This window comes from Salvia hispanica, unplaced genomic scaffold, assembly GCF_023119035.1.
Source record: "Salvia hispanica cultivar TCC Black 2014 unplaced genomic scaffold, UniMelb_Shisp_WGS_1.0 HiC_scaffold_970, whole genome shotgun sequence".
Lineage (NCBI taxonomy): Eukaryota > Viridiplantae > Streptophyta > Magnoliopsida > Lamiales > Lamiaceae > Salvia > Salvia hispanica.
In genome coordinates this window covers 10894-19036 of record NW_025952766.1, presented here as the reverse complement: position 1 = coordinate 19036, position 8143 = coordinate 10894, and the positions used below count along the sequence as shown (strand labels likewise).

The following is an 8143-nucleotide window of genomic DNA, read 5'->3' as shown; positions in this document are numbered from 1 at the left end:
GTTATTTCATGCTTTGTAGGCCCATTTTAGAGTGAAAGACATGAAATTTGTCAAATTGTCTAAAATGTTTATTGGAGACAAAATAATCTTCCAAGATTCTTGCTATGTCCTAAAAATGGGTGGAAGCCGCCCACCTCACTTAGATTGGAATCCACATAATTGTAGAAATATTAGAATTTTAGTAGACTTTAAGCATAAGTCACAATCATGCTTATCGTTAAAATATGAAATTGTTAACTACTACTAGTATAGTTAACCGACAAGTGATGTCACTAAGCCAATATAATTAATTATTTTGATAAATTATAGTACTTCATTCATGCTATCTAGGTATGTTGCAATTAAGAAGTCTAAAGTCTCGGCTTTTATTATATTTGGTACGTGGATAATGTGTTTGTAAAACTTATTGATTGGGTTGCTTTGTTATTAGCTTGTTGATTGGATTGTTTTGTTGCTAGTTTTTACTTCATCTTTTACTTGGCTTCCCCCATAATTGATGTCATATTGTGTAGCTTTTGGTGACTATTTTGATGTCGTTTCATTGCTATTATAGTAGCATGTTGTTATTGGTTTGTAAGATTGTTTTACTATTGTCTAGTTATTTGCTACCTAAATTATCTCTCTTCTATCGCCACCTTTTTATGGACCAAGTAACTTATGCTTATCGAAAAACAAATTTTATACTCCCTCCGTCCCAAGATAAGTGATTACAAACTTTTCGGCATGAGATTTAAGGAAATGAGATTTTGTTAGTAAAGTGGAAACTGGAAAGTGAATGAAGTAAGAGAGTTAATAAAGTAGAGAGAAAAAGTAAGAGAGAGAGTACCAAAAAAGAAAATGGGTCACTTATCTTGGGACGTCCCAAAAAAGAATATGAGTCACTTATCTTAGGACGGAGGAAGTATTAAACTGAATTATTTTACACACATTAAACTAATTAAATTACTTCACTCACATTAATTTTTGCATGTCAAGATAGTTAACATCTGAGAATAATAGTTTAATGGGCAAACAATGAGTATAAATTTGGTATGTGTTAGTATAAATTATAACATCAAATGATCACGTTGAATTTCAATGTGTTAGAAGCTAGTATATCAATTAAGTAGACTAATCTAAATATTTAAAATTTAATAAGTAGAATAAGATTTTAATTTTCTCCGAATTAGTATATCGAATTCGTCTTTTTCTACACCCCGTAGTGCGTGATTGTATAATTGGATACGTTATCAATGTTTGAGAAAATTGAATGCAGACTACTACTATATATGAATTTTGTTTTTGTTTACTATAATTAAATTTTGTTTTTGTTTACTATAAATAAAAATGCTACCTCCAATCGTAGTATGAATTAAATCTGGCCGTGTGAGGTTATATGATGCATATTCTCTTCCAAAATAAAAAATTCTCACCGAAACTCTCCCTATCCCACTTCTTTCCTCATCATATCTCATTCTCTTCATAAACCGAAAATTCAATTCCCCGCATCTCTCTCCCCTCTGAAATCCCATCCCACTTCTTTCCTCATCATATCTCATTCTTTTCATACATCGAAAATTCTCACCGAAAATTCAATTCCCCGCATCTCTCTGCCCTCTTGAATCCCACTTCTTTGCCTGTAAATTCTAAACCCCATGGAGAATCAAGAAGATCCCATGGGTCTCCCTGCAATGACGCGAAACCACATGGATCTAAATGTTATTACTGCCAGAAGACTAGAGCTCCTTGAGCTGACCGCAGCAGCCAAGACTCGAATCATTCAGGAGACAGGAGCTCTAAAGATATTGGATGACGAATTGAAGCTCTCAACGGCAACTCCGAAATCGTTGCAAAAAAGGCGACTGGCCTTCATTAAGCAACTTCAAGGGAGGACACTCGTGGTCAATGATGATGAAGATTTGGACGCTCTGATAGCGGAGGCCCCAAATTTGAAGGTCAACATTTTGACCGATGATGAGGCTATTCTTGTCCGAGCAAGAGAGCATCATCTAAACTGCCACATGCGTGATCTATAGAGGAGGTTTTACGGTAATTTCTTTTAAAATCACTACGCCTTCTTGAATTTATAATTTGATTAAGCATTCTTTTTTTATTAGCCTTTTTTTTCTTTTTTAAAATCACAGGCTGCGAGTGGAAATGCTTCCATTTTTCACTAGATTTGCCTAACTGAACGGCAAATTTCTTTGCACGACACAGTGATTTCTATGTACACTGATTCCAAAACTATGTTCTTGATTTTTGCCTAATTGATGGCCGTTTGTGGATTTAGACCCTAATTGATGGGTATTAACTAGATTCAATTGTATTTTTGCCTAATTGATGGCTTTGTTGTGGAAATGAGGATACCTTGATTTTATTGTATGTGTGTTAATATGAAAGCTCTGTGGAAAAGTACCTAATATAATTCTTGAGACTCAAATCCGAACACTTTAGTCTTTAATGGAAAAGTGTTAAATTGGGAAAGAAAAAGAAAACACATTTTGTTTTTCAAGGAAAAGTAAATTTTGTAATCATATTTTTATTTTCCCTTTTGTGTTCTCTTAGAGCTGAGATTGGAGGTAGAGTTAGATTCTGAAATCCGCAGAGATGATAGTGGTTATTGTAGTGAAGTCTTAAGCTTAAGGAGAGGTAAAGATCCAGGGGTAAAGATCCATGTTGTCACCTCCCTATGGAAATTTGATGAAATTTAATTTTGTCTAGAACCAAAAACGGTAAAACAGAGCAGAAGAATTGTTTCTGCAAACATGCATTTTGCTAAGCTTGATGACTCTCCGATGTTCCGTAAGCAGGTTTGTGTTCTTTTCTTTTCTTACACTCATTTATTTGAATTTATTGGAGAATCTGAGTCTGTTACTAAAATCATGGTTGGTTTGTCCTGGATTTCATGCTTTTCTGATAATAGATCACTATACCATTTAGCTCTGTGATATTAGTTGTTTGTCCTTGTTAGATTATCTTTCCTCTGAATTTAACAAAACTTTTGGTTAAAATGTTTAGGCCTAGCTCGTGTCTCAAAATTGAAAAATGCTGGGTTTTTTTTGTGCTTAATTTCCCCCCTCAGTACCTGACATCGTAAAGTGACAGTAGTCTGCATTCAATTTTCTCAAACATCGTAAATTTGAGCTCGTTCTGTTGCAAATTATGAGTTGTACTTACTTGTCAGACATGACATACTTATTTGTATAAATATGTTTTCATTCCTTCTACATTTGCTTCTTGATGTTCGTTGATATTTTTTCCCAATGGTAGTTCTAACACTCTGCTTTCTCTATAAACAGATACAGACTTTGAAGGAAAGTGCTGACTCCTTGGGGGAAAGATGTTTAAAGTTTTGCAAAGGATGTTGCAGATACACGTGAGACTAGTATTGTTATGCTTTATTTTCTGTGGTCATGATGTTTTCATCCCCTCTGATATTTCTTGGTTTTTATGGTACTTCATGTTAGCACTATTTGGTTTTGACCTCAAATTAAGTATGGACTATCTACAATTTTTCTTATTACTAAGTAGAAATGAGTATTCTTGCGTAGAAATGAGTATGCTTGCTTCTCTTATATATGTGGTTTCACTGCATCAATGCTTAGTGGTGCCTAAAACTCAAGCCAAAACTGTTATAAGCTGTTGCCTAATTTGTGCTGATACTGAGTGGTGTAATAATTCAACAATAACCACAGACAATGTATGCTCTGCTTAAATTCATCTTCAAAATGTAGAAAAAAACTTTTTATTAGCTGGTAGTCCCTCTGTCCCATTAAAAGTGTCACATTTTACCTTTTCGATTGTCGCTCTAAAAGTGACACATTTGCTAAAATGGAAACAACATCATCTCTACTCTTACTTTTAATCTCTCCCCTTAACTCGCAAAATAACGCTAATGCTTCACATTTAGTGGGACGGAGGGAGTACAAGTTATCAGTTGAAGCTACGTTGACTGCTATCTTTCTTAGTGAAGGAGAGTCGTTTCTCTTACATAGTAGTGATTCTTATTTTTGAAAATTATGAGCTAACTTATCAATCTGGAGCAAGGTGCTCCAAAGTCCTAGTGAGCTGCACCATTGGACTATTCCTTCGGTTTCTATTAAACTACACTTACTTGTTCTTTTATATTTTTCTATGTGATAATGTGGAGTCTATCTCGAAAGTTTGAAGCATCTTTTGCTTTTTGTAGTGAAGGACTCGGTGAGGGATATGATGGAGACATAGCTTTCGCCAGTGCACTGGAAAGCTTTGGTGGAGGCCATAATGACCCTATTAGTGTTGCCTTTGGAGGTACGTGTGCCGGGCCACTGGTTTCGCTTCTCCAGCTCGGGAGCAGGGTGGTTTATTTCCCTCAAGGCCATAGCGAGCAGGTCTTGATTTGTCTGTGGATATTTTATCATATTTCAGGGTATTGATTGTCATTAGCGGGATTAATGCATTGCTATTTTTCGATTTATATGATATTTCTATGCTTGCAGCTTGTAAATAATGTAGTCTGGAAAGTTAAGTAAATTCTATGTATAGAGAAGCTGATAGCTCATGTGGGTTAGTGTGATGCGTAATGTCGGTTTAGAGACGTGAAAAGATGAATTCAAGGGTTTTAGGCTGCATTGGACTTCAAACTCCATCACTTTGAGATGCTTATGCAGTGAATTAGTGCGTATTTTTTTCACCTCCCCCCCTTCTTTTTCCAAGTGGTGGTGAACAATGGCCTCGTTTTTTTGTTAGTTGCATAACCCGAGATCTATGCAATGTTAACTCTCTGTAAATTTTATGATGATAGGTTCTTGCAGCCTCTGTAGTAACCTTAGGGGGGTAGCTTTATGCTGGGAGATTCTATAATTACTTGATATTTGCTTTAGTGGACCGTGGATGTGTGCTTGCATCTTGTTGGTTGTTACTTTGTCATCATGAATGAGAAGCTAACGCGACACTGAAAAACATTAATTAGGAATTTGGGATCGCCTGAAAGAGAACTTTTATAGATTCGTTTTCTTGAACAGTTACTATCCGGTATCATGATATATATTGGAGTCGTGATGATGTTGGTCCAAGTGTCTAACACTAAGCTATCGGAGGTTGTGTTAAATGCTCTGTAACATTTTGGTAGTATTTATCCAGGTTTCCGCCTCTACGAACAAGGTAGTAGACAGTGCTATCCCTAGCTATCCTGGCTTGCAGCCGCAGCTAATATGCCAACTTCACAATGTTACCATGCATGTAAGTTGTGTACTATACTATTGTTGTAGGATTTTATATTGTTCTTAAATCTTATTGGAAGTTCAGATTTTAAAATTTTGATTTCAATACTACAGGCAGAAGCTGAAACAGGTGAAGTCCACGCTCAAATGACTTTGCAGCCACTTACCTGTAATTTACTTTTTACTTATTTGTATCATGTTCTTGATCTCGTTATTTGTTAATTACTCGTTTACTATTTCTTTAGCAAGAGCAGAAGGACATATGCCTACTACCGTCAGAGCTTGGCACTCCAAGCAAACAGCCAACGAATTACTTCTGTAAGACGTTGACTGCTAGTGACACCAGCACTCATGGAGGATTTTCTGTCCCTCGTCGAGCAGTTGAGAAAGTTTTTCCTCCTCTTGTAGGTTTATCTGTACTTTGTTTGACTAGTATTTTGGAAGTCATGAATTTAATGTGTGTTTAGGACTACTCTCAAACCCCTCCGGCTCAAGAATGAATCGCGAAGGATCTTCACGGCAACGAGTGGAAGTTTAGGCATATATTTTGGGGTGATTATCGTATTACATAAATAACTAGTTTGACATTTGTTCTCTCATAGTATTATTTGTACAAAATATCTTGTCCGAAGGGACTATTGTGTTTTCTTCCAAATCATGATTCAAAATCAGGGCAACGTGGGCTTCTTTCATGTTATTAACTCGGCCTGTGGTAATTATTGTTACGACCTACTTATGAAGCTGCAATCTCGTCTTATCCAGGTCAGCCGAAGAGGCATCTCCTAACAACAGGTTGGAGTGTGTTCGTGAGTGCAAAGAGACTTGTTGCTGGAGATTCTGTTATTTTCATTTGGTATGCAGCTTTAGTTCTTTATGCTTCGTCATTCGAGCATTTGGTCATATTTTAAAAAATTTATACGTTGCGGACTAGATGTGCCTTTTTTATATTTTCTGCGGTCACATCTCTTTTTGACACTTTTAAGGAACGAAAACAACCAATTATTCTTGGGGATTCGGCGTGCAAATCGATCTCAGACAGTCATGCCTTCGTCAGTGCTCTCGAGTGATAGTATGCACATTGGGCTTCTTGCTGCTGCTGCCCATGCTGCGGCGACAAATAGCCGGTTCACCATCTTCTATAATCCCAGGTAAATTTGTGCAAGTGGTTACCCCTCATTAGGCAATATTTAATCTTCAAATTCCCGGGTTTACGAATTTCAGGGCTTGTCCATCGAAGTTTGTGATACCTCTCGCAAAATATGCCAAAGCAGTTTATCATACGAGAGTTTCTGTTGGTATGCGCTTTAGGATGCTTTTCGAAACTGAAGAATCAAGCGTCCGCAGGTACGTCTTTTTGTCCTCCCCCCATTCTCTCAGATTATGCAGATTTCTTTTATTATTTTGTATTTGTCTGCTTATATATATTTCGAGAATTCGGGTTGTCAGGTATATGGGTACAATTACGGGAGTCAGTGATTTGGATCCGGTTCGTTGGCCGAGCTCGCATTGGCGCTCCGTGAAGGTATGAACATGTCTAAGCTACTCTGATCTAATTATCAGTTTGAAAAAAAAAAAAAAATTTGGATTTGAGGTGTCTTGTATTTTATTTTTCAGGTTGGATGGGACGAGTCGACTGTAGGAGAAAGGCAATCCAGAGTGTCCTTGTGGGAGATTGAACCTCTAACGACTTTTCCCATGTACCCATCTCCATTCTCTCTCAGATTGAAGCGACCGTGGCCATCTGGATTGCCATCATTTCCTGGTCTGGTTTATTGAAAAGCTTGAAATTATATGGCTTCCTTCACCTTCAACCGGACATTATTCTGATCCTATCATGATTCATCCTTCAGGTCTTAAAGATGGTGATATGGGGATGAAATTTCCAATGGCGTGGCTTCGTGGGGGTGTCGGAGATCAAGGCCTTCAGTTTCAGGGTGTATCCCCTTGGATGCAACCGAGGCTAGATCCTTCGATGCTCTGTTTACAACCCGACATCTACCAAGTGATGGCAGCTGGCGCAATGCAGGACGCGGGGTCGTTGGATCCCTTGAAACTCTCCAATCAGTCCTTCCTGCAGTTCCAGCAGAGCGCCCCTAACGTTTCTGCATCGCTGTTGCAGAAAGTATATACTGTAACGTTTATGGACAAAGTAAGTAGTAGCTAGTAGTAGTATTCTTATAATCTAAAGTGAGTGTAAGATTTATTTAACATGGTAACCAAAATGTTTTTTCATTTTCGAATTTAATATATAAATTTAAAAAATTGAAAAAAAAGCATCTCCAACCATTTACACTAAACTCAAACTCATTTTAATGTAAATGTCACATCAAACATGATTTTATTCTAATAATTTATGCTAAACTCAAATTTAAAATAATATTCCTCTATATTATGCTTTTTTTTCCTTACAAAATTTGAAAAAGTTTTTTGTTTTGGTTTAGTGTAAATCTAAATATATTTTTCATTCAAAAACCAAAAATAGGATGATTTTGGAGTATTATTGAAACTAATTACTAATTAAGTAGTACTATTTTAGATTTTAGTTTTTAGTGTATCGTTAAAAATGGTCTAAAGAGTAAATACAATTTTCCCTAGGTGACATTATAGAGTGCGAGAAGCGTTGCCCGCACGGGCAGCGGAGGGACGGATCTTGCTGCAATGAGCTTGGGTTCGAATCCCACTACTGCCGTGTAGTTGCTTCCATCTCTAATGCACAAGTGTGAGGCTTTGGGAGATGGGCTTCTGGTAGCCAGTGGATTAAGACCTCCCCTTTAACGAACTACTGCGTACTCTGATTAAACCTCCTCATATAATGTTGGGTCGGAGTATGGGAGCCGCCAAGGCGGCGAAATTGCCTTTTGCTGCAAAGGGTGCAAGAACCGTTTTCATCTACAATGCACATTTATTAGTCATCCTGATTAAAAATAGAAGATTCGAATTCCACCATATATCAACTGTTACTA

The 8143-nt window shown here is 37.1% G+C and overlaps 1 pseudogene; it reads left to right on the top strand.

The window, feature by feature from the left end:
* The first annotated feature begins 1416 nt into the window (after nucleotides 1–1416).
* LOC125200442 lies at nucleotides 1417–7412 on the top strand (annotated as a pseudogene).
* The last annotated feature ends 731 nt before the right edge of the window (nucleotides 7413–8143 follow it).